The sequence below is a fragment of the Podarcis tiliguerta genome, assembly GCF_965153285.1.
Source record: "Podarcis tiliguerta genome assembly, chromosome: 3".
NCBI lineage: Eukaryota > Metazoa > Chordata > Lepidosauria > Squamata > Lacertidae > Podarcis > Podarcis tiliguerta.
The window spans coordinates 46,565,166-46,577,328 of NC_139536.1; the positions used below are offsets into that span (position 1 = coordinate 46,565,166).

At 40.9% G+C, this 12,163-nt stretch overlaps 1 long non-coding RNA gene across 1 annotated transcript; it reads left to right on the forward strand.

The window, feature by feature from the left end:
- The first annotated feature begins 2,441 nt into the window (after positions 1-2,441).
- LOC310674585 lies at positions 2,442-8,784 on the forward strand. Its single transcript, XR_014509656.1, has 4 exons — positions 2,442-2,571; positions 3,665-3,707; positions 4,557-4,784; positions 8,543-8,784. It is a non-coding gene; the product is annotated as an uncharacterized lncRNA (long non-coding RNA).
- Positions 8,785-12,163: the final 3,379 nt, after the last annotated feature.

The window sequence follows — 12,163 nt, forward strand, 5'->3', positions numbered from 1 at the left end:
CCCCACCCCCAGGTGCACAGCATGGTTGCCGCTCCAGGCGCCCATGCAGCTAACTCCACCACTGCTGCCCTCAAGCACCTCACCACTGCTCTCTACCCACCAGCGCCTGCAGCCCGAAGCAGCTGTGTCACTTTGCCTAATAGTAGGGCTGGCCTGATTCAGTCCATGGAGAACTCTAGATTGATGACAAAATCCTGACGGTTCACTTCCCTTCTCCTAAACATCAGTGAATACAAGAGATCAAGTTGTTAATGATATGAACAGATGCCATTATTTTCTATGGGGAATGTAAATAACCCTTTCATGCTGATGGATGCTTTGCTAATCCAAGTGGGGGAAAGTAAACAATGTAGTAAAGCTTGGGAATGGTTAGCTGGTAAGCCTCAATGTACAAAAGAGCTAGTTTTGGCAGAGCCAAATGCCAGAAATCTTAGTTACTATTGTCACTGTGGGTCTTTGGGTTTTTGGAGCTGTTGCCACATCATATGCATCTGCAATATTCTTTAATGCCATGTCAAAAGAACCAGTGCAAAAATCAATATATTTCCTTCACTCAAAGTGACTTAGATCACTGCACATGAGCTTCCTTGTACAATTACTATATTTCAACCATCCACCATGTTACATGTAAAGTCATGGTGCTTATTTGGGTAGTTGGATGTGCTTGTACTGAAACCATTGAAGAACCACGAAAACGCAAATTTACATATTTAATAACTGAATATCAGCCCCACCTCAGTCTTGTTTGGATTTAATAAATATTCCTTGCGACATCTTTTCCTTTGCATTCATAAACCTTTATGAGATTTAATCTAAGTTGTGATTGCTTTCATCCTTTCACCACTTTTAAAGAATATTAATGGCAGAGCTATTATTTACTGCTATTACAAAGGCATAATCTAGCAAAAGTTGCCCTCTGGTTTTAAACCATTATGTCGAGATGTTTCTATGGTTGGTCTCATTAAGGTTACAGTTTGGCAGCCTTTCATTATAAATTATCAATTTATAATTTCAATTAAATATGTAATATGCAGATGCAGCTTAGTAATTGCTATGAGTTTGTGCCTCCCCCCTCCCCATTCCCAATGGCATGCCTAATCTCATATTCCATGGGTACTGTCACACATTAGGAACTCAATCTCATGTTGGCTCACACATCAGGGCTTCAGGGAATGAATTAAATGCAATACTTTGTGTGTAGGAATTTTGTTTAAAAATTGTTGCCTTGGCCCTTTGGTGCGTTGCTTGGCTAGCTTGCTCAAGCCACCTTAAACTATAGATGTACGGTACAATTGTCTTCTGATGGTGGCACATGAAACCAGATTGTGTAGTCCGATCAGAAGGTGAGAAGGCTGCTGGATGGTCTTGGGTTTGGGACAGGGAGTGTCAGGGTTGGGCCAAGGGCAGTATTCTGGGCTGTTAGAGAAGCTGAGAAGCAGTCAGAACTAAAGTATAAGTAAGACTGAAGGAGAAAATAGAAGCCAAATATCAGGAGCATGCCATGAATAACCAAGGTACAGGAATACGCCTGAGCTCAGAAAGAACTTGCTGCTCAAGCTAAGCTCAACTACAACAGGAAAAAGCCATTTTATACACCTTTCTGCCTAGGAAGATCTATCAGGCTGCCTGATAGGCAGTCTGGGGTCTGAAGGTAGCAGCACATGGGCCCCAGGTTTCTGACAGACAAGCTAGAACTATGAGATCTCATGTTTCTGAAATAGTGAAGACAAGGAGGCACAACAGAGCCAGACCCTCATAGGATTTGAACGCTCTGCAATCTCTCCATCTAGGTGCAGGTTGTATATATGCACCTATTATGCACATATTATTTATGCATATAAATAAAACCTTATATCATAAAGACACCACAGTCTCTGCTGTGCCTTATTTTCCCAAAAGGGAACACAAACCCTGGTCAACTGCCTACAACCCCTGGAATCTCGCACCGCTCATGGAGATTGGAGTGGCATGTAATAATATTAAAAGCTTGTATTTCCCACCCCCCTTTCAATCTCTCCCCTGCTTTCATTCTCTCTCCCTGCCCCCATGTAATGAGTGTGATACACTAACACAAAATCCCACACTGTTTTCACTCCTGTTCTGGCCCTTTCCTTAGAATGCTGGGTGAGGGTTGCACATGTCTTTGGGGCCAGAGGTCTGTGAGGTCCAGAGATATGGCTTACTTCAGAGGCCACCTCAAGGCCACATCTTCTTTGTCCTCTCCTTCCCAGATGCTTTTGTGCCTGTTCTGAGGTGAAAGCAGGCAGGGGAACTGCAAATGACTGCCATTCTGCTTTTTACCTGCTCTGGAGCAATTTGAAGCGTTCTCATTATGGGACAATAATTTCATCTGCTCTTAGGGTTGCACTTTTAAATATATGAACAAACTTCATCTCTGCAACTAGATTCATGATCAAACAAAACTTTTAAATTAATCTCCTAGATTTCCTCTCCATTCTGGAATCGTCTTTCCTCTGACAACACCAGGATGCTGAAAAAACAGGGACTCGAATGTTCACAGAAAAGAGAGACAGAGCAGAGGCCTTGGCAGCTCTGTAGTGCCCTTCTCAGGTTTCTGTTTCCTTTTTAATGGCTCACACACACCCCTCTCAAGGCCTGTCTCTGATTTTCAGGGCATGACCTTGATTTTACATCAAACATTCTCCTCATCCTGCTGTTGTCTGGCCAGATTACGGATGTTAAAGCTGATCTTTCATTAAAACATTTTGGGTTTTATTGTTTTCCTAAACTAAGACTCATCTAAAACTTTAAAACCCCTATGTTCATCCTTTCCAAAATCTCCCAGACTTTGATTCTTTGTCTCTGACTTAATTATCAGACAGCTGCAAGGTATGATGGTGAAGAGAGAATTTAACTCGGGGAAGAAGCATCCGGTTTAAATCTATCTGAGGAACTACAGCAAATTAATAGCTTTTATTTTTATATGACCGTCTTTTCGTTCATAAGCTAACAGAAACTATTCTAGTTTTCTCTGAAATGATCTGGTTTATTATGACTGAAGCAGCATTTGTGCCGCTATTTATTTGATCTGTCTACTCACTAGGCCATTTGCTAGGCCAATTCTTGCACATCTATCCACAACTTTATTAAGACAGAGTCTTGCTGAGGCCGGATTCTTAAGCCCCCTCCAATCAGGATTGGTTTGGGGTGGGCAGCCCTCCTAGCAGTTTTTTGGATTACATGGAGCTCATCCCAAAGAACAACATTGTAAACAGACACTGAACTGTTGGCACACATAATCCACTCTATTTTATCTTGCTCTCAACACTTCAGCCTGAAATAAAAGAGGCTTGCATTGCTTAAGAGCATTTTCCATGTTAACTAGGAAGCGCTTGTTCCTTAAAGCACAACAAACAATATGACAATTATGACAATGACAGCAGCTTCTTCCCTTAATGCCCTCCCAGATGACCTGTTTATTGAACGTTAATCCTGACTTGCTGGCACAAACTTTATATGGAGGTTATTATATAGCATCACTACTTCTAGACTTAACTAGGTCAGGTCCCCTCAAGTTGGAAGGAAGTTAAGTTTCTCCACCATATGAACCCGACCAGACACCTGAGCTTGATTGCTTCAAGCTCAGTGCTCAAAAACATTTTACCATATTTTGTAACCCAAGATTTCTGCCTGTGTTTTCTAGCTGCTGCATGGAAAAACACATGAATCCGACTTTTGGAAAGTTTGTAAGTAAACAACCCCCACCATGTTAACTTACCAAACTGTGTTGTCTATTCTAGGGTAGAAAGGGGAAGCACTGTAAGCAAACTAAAATAGGATATTTTAAAGGTCTAACAGCCTCTATTCCCATGCTTTGCTGAATGTTTTGTATTTTAAAACCTCTGTTATGGCTCTCTCTTACTGGAGAGTATTCTGCCCCATGTTTGTATCTAGGGATCCAGCAAATTCTTCTTTATTTAACCAATCATAACTGACACATTTTAGTACCAAGAGCTTGTAAAAAGAAAACCCGTACCCATTGGCTGCCTGTTCCCTGCCAAGTGTGCTTCAAAGGGAAGTCAAAGGTGATATAAGAGGAGTGAATCACATAACAGCAACAGAGACAACATTAAGTATCAGTAACCTGGTTGGTTCGAGTATGGTAGTAAGAATTGAGCAGGGGACTTTTACACATGCAACCAATAGAGATGAGGGAGACATTTGATGCAACACACTTTTAAAGGCAAGCCTGCCTAACTCATGCTTTATGAAACTATATGCAGACCAAAACAGAGTTATCCTTCAGGACTCACACCTCTCTGAATTTTGAATTGCAGTTCTCCAGCCAAGTGCCAATGGAGTTACTATGTCAGACTGAATTACTTCTAGGTAGAAAATGGACTATATTAATAAAACTGAGGTAGTTATTAATGAAGTTGGTGCCAAAATCAAATTATGACCGCTTTTGCCTGAGCTCAGTGGGATTTGCATCTGAGTAGACATGCTTATGTTTGCACTGTAGAACTCCGACGTATCACCTCACAGTGATTCACACAGCCTCTTCTTGGGGTTCTCTCTCCCTCTCTCGACTCCAGACTTCAACATGCTGTCACAGCCCCCTGCTAATTGGATACATCTGACATGCGTCGGCTTCTTTGAAAGTTCTCCAAAGGCACCGTTGCAAGGAGCCCATTTGTTTCACACTGAATTTACAGAGTGAAAGTTTTACCAGCTGGAAATCTCTGAACCAAAGCTGTTCTTCCACAAAGAACAAACAAATAGATTGGGTCCAGACCATGGAGACTTTCAACTTTTGTGTTAAGGTATCACCCTCATTACAGTGGGGGGTGGGGAGACAGAATGCAGGCCGGACTTGTTGAGTTTCAGTAGCCGATTTAAAAGCTGGGACCATACAAGCTTTTAATATTATTACGTTTTCAGCTGTACTTTTCGCTTAGCTTCCAAAATTGGTTCACATTTCCCCAAGGCTTTGCCTTCTAAAAGGGAGGGACTGGAGTTCAGTGGCAGAGTACATGTTTCACCAAGAAAAGGTTCCAGGTTCAATCCAGACAAGGCTAGGAAAAACTCCTGACTGAAACCCTGGAGAATCACAGCCATTCAGTATTAGGGATCATTGAATCATTGAATTGTAGAGTTGGAAGGGACCCTGAGGATCATCTAGTCCAACCCCCTGCAATGCAGGAATATGCAGTTGCCCCATACAGGGATCGAACCTGCAACCTTGGCATTATCAGCACCACCCTCTGACCAACTGAGCTGTCCAGGCACACACAGAAGAGACATTCATTTCAGTTCGCATTTATCATTATTATCTTGATTTATTATCTGTCTTTCACCATAAGATAATCTGTCCTTCAACAAACACAGTCAATGTGCATTTTCCGAAACAATACGCAAAGCGAAACATAGTCACCCATCAAAATTCACACTTCTCGCTGAATTTTTCAATGCAGTTCTCTAGTCATTCAGTGTAGTTCCACGCGCCACCAACTTCATTTATTTATTGCTGCTCCAGATGATCAATTTATTGAGCATTTGTCCAGATTCACTTGCACAAAGTATACACAGAGGTAAGAATGTATCCCATTTTTATGGATCACTTGCTGTTATTTGTTTGTGGGGCAGTTCTGCAATGATTAGCATTCGTCCTGATTTGCTTGCAGGGTGTTAAATCGTTCATTCCTCCCACACTGTTTGTTACATTTCCTGCAAAGTCTGTTTCTTTTTTTAAAGTGGATTTGTTGCACTAATCCGCTTGAATTGCGCAAACCTAAATTTCTGGTATGTGCTTGAAGCTCTCCTGCAAAATACTGGAGGCACTTTTTGTTCTCTCTCAGACCTTCAGCAATCATTCATTTCAAGGTGGCTCAAATTGTGCTTCCCTGCACCTGGCCACTGTCAGTATAGCAGCCTGCCACTTAACTGATTCAGTACCAACTCATAAAAGATGCATTTATTCCTAGCTACGAAAGAGAGACAGTGATCGTTTTGTAACTCTCCTAGGATGGGAAAAAGCAACCTCAGCTTCAAATACATTGGTAGCATATTCAATATAGTACTAATGTACCTGATACCTACCAGAAGACATTGTTGAATGGTGTGTGGAGCAGCACATTTTAGCAACTGGGAACAAGATCAGAAAAATCAAATCCCTCTCCAAAAAGTTCATTTGGTTCAGCGCCTCACTGTCTCATGATCTTTTTAAATTACATGATTTTTTGCAGTCGAGCCTGTAAAAAGTGTAGTGAATTCATTACCATCTACAATCAACAGTGCCCACTAGGAGTTAATTTTTCATGAAGACATAGTACACAGCATACCAAAGTTTCAGAGAAGTGGCAGTTGCACTCAGTCCATATTGTTTTGTTTTATTACTCACCCCACATATTGGAAATATCAATGTGTGTGATATGTTGATTCCTCTTGGGTAAAAAAGGAAAGTGTCATGGAGCCCACCAACCCTCTGAAGGCTCTAACCTTTAGGGATTTTTGCCACTGCCTTCCTAGCTAGTGAGATGCAGGGAACTTTGCAGCCTCTCAGGAGATTAACTTGGAAACTGGAAAACTGCCAGCTTACTCTCTGGACATCGCTGGGAGAAAGACTCAGCTCATCTTGCCTTGATATCCTGATTGCCAAACCCTTGTAATGTACAACCTGGAGAGCTTGGCTCTTGGGACATGTTCCTGAGGGTGTTCTGGAACCATCCTCTAGGGTCTGAATTAGAAAGGTTTTCTTTTATTTTTTTAAGTGAGGAAGGAAGGTATGGGGGGGGGGTAAAAACAAACAAAAAAGTGCCTAAATGAGGGGCTAAACCATGGGTAGGCAACCTAAGGCCCTGTGGCCGGATCCGGCCCAATCGCCTGCTAAATCCGGCCCATGGACGGTCCAGGAATCAGCGTGTTTTTACATGAGTAGAATGTGTGCTTTTATTTAAAATGCATCTCTGGGTTATTTGTGGGGTGTAGGAATTTGTTCATTCCCCCCCCCCAAAATAGTCCGGCCCACCACAAGGTCTGAGGGACAGTGGACTGCTGAAAAAGTTTGCTGACCCCTGGGCTAAACTTTCCACACATTGTGGACCTGAAGGGTCTTAAAGAGGTTTAGCTGCAGACAAAGCTATTATCCATCATTCTATCCTTATCTTGGGTAGCAGGAGGGCAGATGACTGACAGCTTGAGAAAGCCCAACCAATGGGAAGGCGACATGAGAGACTAGGTGTGTCCTGTGCTCAAAAAATGGGAGCTTATGGGCTGTTATTGTTCTGACTAAGCAGGAAGGAGGGGTGAGAATCAGCCTTTTTGCCAGAGCTAGTCTTTGTGGATTTGGAGGAAAAAATAAATGCTGCACAAGTCTTACAGAAATTTAGTCCTTGGTCTATGGAGGTTGGCAGGGTCTGTGCAGAAATGTTTTCGCATGAGGTTACTGACATCTCTGTAGGTGACCAGAAGTGAACTCAGAGCATAGACAAGTCCTATTTTTGCTTTTGTCATCAATGGAAGTCTTTAAATTCCAGGCATTATCTTGCCTGTGTTTATTTGAGTCAAGGCACTTTTATTTTGATCTATTATTTAGAGGCAATCATGTTTATTAATATTTTGAAGTTGTACAAAGCCCCAGATGCCTCATTACACAGTCAAACAATAAACAAGTGCGCGTTTAGTACATTTGACATAATCCATAAAGAAACCAGTTTATTGTATTAAAAGATTAGATACGCACACTGCCTCTGGCTGAGCTCACGGCCTAACAATATCAACTACTTGCCAAAGACCCCTGAGATGAGCAAGATCTTATTAGGAAGCCAAGTTTGGCAGATAAACTCATGCTGGGAAATCAGTATAAAACAGCATCTGAGCATGGAAGGGGGGGGGGGAACAAATTTAAGTATTCATCGCACATATTAAAATATGTGGATTTACATAATCAGCACATTTCACCTGCCCCAGCACCCTGCAGATCTTATTTAGAGTGAGGCAACACCCCTAAGGCATTGTGTATCCTAACTCCAGGGATAACCCTGCTTTATAAGCAAACACCTGCTTCTCCTTTGGTTCAGGTCCAGCCAACAACACAACCTAGAAAATGGTCTAGAAAATAGAAATGAGGTAACTGTGGAAATGGAAAAAAGGAGAATGAAAGCAAAGGGATTCTCTGTAGCACTAATGTACATATACAACAGGGGTATCAGACCCATTAATTGACTGGCTGATTAAAAAAATACTTATATCCTGCAATGTCATAAAAAAATATCAAAACTGTTTACTATACAATTTTTAAAAATCACCTAAAAACTAAAACCACAGATCACTGCTTTCCTTCTGATTTGAGTCTGGACATCTGTGGGTGAGAGACCCAGGTTCAAATCCTGGCCAAGCAATGACACCCTGGCCATCTCCCTCGCACCATTTTTCTTGACCTGATCTATGCAAGCCAGTGGGAATTTGCTTCTAGGCTCCATAAGCAGGGAAAAAATGTTGCTTGTCTAAGCATTCTGTATTATTGCAAATGCTTTTTGAATTTATCTATGCCCGGGGCATAAATAGTTCTTCGTTTCTGCAGGGTACGTAATAACTCTGGAATGTAAAAGGGAGGGACGGCGAGTCTTGTCAGGAGGAGAAACATTCATTGTGTGCACACGTATGTGTATATGGACAAGGTTAGTACCTCAATGGAATCATCTTTACTTTTATTCCTCTGCTAGCATCTTTCATTCTCCAGTAGTTTCAAGCACAGTCAAACTCCCACTTTGGGTTTGGATGCAATCATCTTTCTATTATAGGAAGACTTCATTGTGTTTCCAAAGACCTAGCCAACAGCATCACTTCGAGACCTTGGATTGCTGTGAATTCTGATGTGAACTGACATGATCCACACCTCCTGGACTAAGGTGTGGATTGGGACCAAATTGCCCTTCAAATTTCACACTTCCCTGATTTTGGCAATATAGATCTTAGCTAAAAAAAAGTACCAAAGTGCCTTAAAATGTGTATTTTAGGATAAAATATTGTTTAGAGATTTGAACATTGAGATAAAATGCAGCCTTAAATGTGTTTTGTAAATGAAAATATGAATTTTCTTGTGGCATTTAAAAAAAATATCCAGTGATTTATGTGGAAACCTAGATGAAATGGACTTGTGAATGAACAGGTATGAAATGGACACAGATCAGAAATGGATTGATACGTTTCACCTCTCCTCCCAGGTAGAATCTACACACATATAAAAAACATTTTGAAAAATACATCAAATTTAGCATAGCTCACTGTTGCCATCTATTGTCACATTTGTATACTGCGCTTTACAATACATTTAAAACATTTTATTTGCAGCTGTATAGCTGAGTCCCCAGCTACTGCCTTTAGATGCACTTTTGATGTAGCAGAAATGCAGTTGGATAAAATAAGATCAGATTGAAAAACCACTTAAGAAATGATTAATAACTATTTACAGTAATAATACTGCTAGCTTGCAAGTGAGATAAATTGGTTATCATTCACAGCCTTGCACTGATGCCTCATGGGCTGAGGCATAGTAACCAAGAGCATTTTCACATGTGAGTCAAAAAGCATGTGAGTCTGGAATGCAGTTCATATGAAAGTTCCTGCAGATGAAGCAAATTGACTATTGGTTCCAAGCAATGTAACTTGTTTTGTTTTATTTATTGGCATAGGACATTGTAAAAACCTACTTGAACATTACTTCTGAATGTTCAGTTCAGTTAGCTAACCCAGAACCTCACTGTCGTGGTGGCCTGAACTGCAAAGGGCTTATTTCCATGTTGAAAACCTCACATGTGATGCACATGAGATGATAACATGTGAAATTTGACTGCTTTAGTCCAGAGGTGTGTCTTGCTAGATGACAAAGATCTGTGGATTTGCATGTGCTACGGAGGTGTCACTCAACAGAGGGAGAAACCACATGGTGAGTGACTATGTAATCGGCACTGAACATGTTTTCGGGTTTCATTCAGTGTTTGCTGCTGATTTCAGATAGAGGTGCCCCCAAGAGATCACTGAGTTTCTTGGCAAGTCAATTTGCACGATGAGCTGGAAAATACTGCTGTTTCTGCCAAAATCCACACAAAGGGCTGAGACTTAACAATGCTGCATCAGCAGCTCATAATCAAGTGAATGCGCAGTTGATTGTTTATTGAAATGGGGTTGGGGAGGAGTTCAGCTCAAATGTATAACTAGCTGATCACTGAGAGGTGAAAACTTGATTTTTAACCTGGACAGTAAATCTTTCAATTAAACCTTAAATGTGATCATGTGCCCCCTTCGAGTTACAAAATTGCATGTGTGTAACTTGCAGAGCAAAGCAAAATTCTATTAAATGATAGAAGGCAGCATAAGGGAATTCTGTGAAATTTATCTCACAAACTATCCATCACACACACTTTATCTATCCACACACATAGCAAGTGTGAGAGAAAGTCTCTAAATATTTGCGTGCGCCTACACACAAATGTTAACATGAATGGAGTAGAAGATCATCAAGATTCTGCCATCGCATATGATGAGATATATGAAAATGTATACTGCATGCTTCTTAGAAATCTTGATGCCATGGGCCTCTCTTCTGTGCAAAATCTATCTATGCCTGGGTTTGCCACATTCTAGAAACCGTTTGTTTCAAAATGCAGCTGTATATTCTAAGTAAAACTGAGCAGTGTACAAAATATAAAAGTAAGAAATTAAGAGCCAGAGTCCAAGAAAGCTTTGGTAAACATATCCTGTATATTTTAAAGAAGTGTTTAAAGGTCATTCCTGTCTCTGCCTCACAAATCACCTGAGGGAGGGTATTCCAGAGGGTGGATGCTATCACTGAGAAGACCCACTTTGGAATTATGAATTTATGAAACTCTCCAAGATTGCAAAGTTGCTGAAGAGTCAAAACATGTCTGGCAGTTTTAAAATTATTAATGTTTCTGAAACATTTGTTTAACTATAGACCTGGATGAATTTTAGATTCATAACATTTTTTTCATATTTCAGCTCCTCCCAATCATATCAAATCAGAACAGCAATTTCCCGATTTTGGGAAACCTGATCTTGAAACACTGGAAAAATAAATACAGTCCAATAATCCGCCAAGGGGCCGAAGACATGCCCTTTCCCTCCATGTCTGAACTGGCTATGTGATTGAACCAGCTAGAGGCAGGAATGATGGTGGTTGTTTGGTTTCTACCTTCTTGGAGGGCACCAGAAACTATCCTCCAGAATTCCTTGCTGTCCTTTGCTTGAATTGCCCTGAGCAGATGATGCCAATGGCCTTCGTGGAAAGATTTCTTTCTCTTATGGAAGAGCTCTGAACGGTGTTCTTTCATGTTTAGATATTATTTTAAGTGGCTCGGGTTCTTCCTGGATTGAAATAGCTGAAATGCTTGTCTCAGAAGAGATTTCTCATGATGGCATTCTTTGTCAAAGCATGAGACAGCTTGATGTGTTTGCCTGCTCACGGGTCTCGTACTGCCTGTGTATTATAGACTGCAGAAGCAAGATGTTTACCGAAGCTATCTTGACACTCAGTGCTTAGCTGACAAAAGGTTGTTGTTGCCAGTTAAAAAAAGCAGTCCCTGGATGGCAGGGTGCGGTCTTTTACCACCTACTATGTTTCAAACACTGTATGAGGTCAGGAGAAAATCTGCTTCTATTTCCATATATATATAAACCACCCCTGAAGATTTTTCAATCTTTATCACTTAGTTTACATTTCTTAATTTCTCTATTACTTTTAATCGTCCTTAACTAATAACTCTCATCATTGTCTTCATTCCAATATTTTGTACAAAACTTCTTGCAGTCCTACTAGCGTAATCTGTTTATTATAATTGCTTTTCAAATAGTTCAAATATTTACTCCAGTCCTCTAAGAATCTCTGGTCCCACAGGTTTTGGGTCCTTCCTGTCATCTTATCTAATTCTGCATAGTCCATTAATTTCATTTGCCACTCTTCCTTCGTCGGTAATTCTTCTTGCTTCCATTTCTGTGCCAATAACATTCTTGCTGCCATTGTTGCTTATAAAAACAATTTGCTATCCTGAAAATCTGCTCCTATTTCCAACTCTGAGCTTGGAGTTGGAAACAGGGGCACAACACAGCCCCCCCCCTTTTAACAGCTCAGAGCTGGAGGAGGGCAGAAGTTTGAAATGACTCCATCTCCCACTTTCATCTTGGA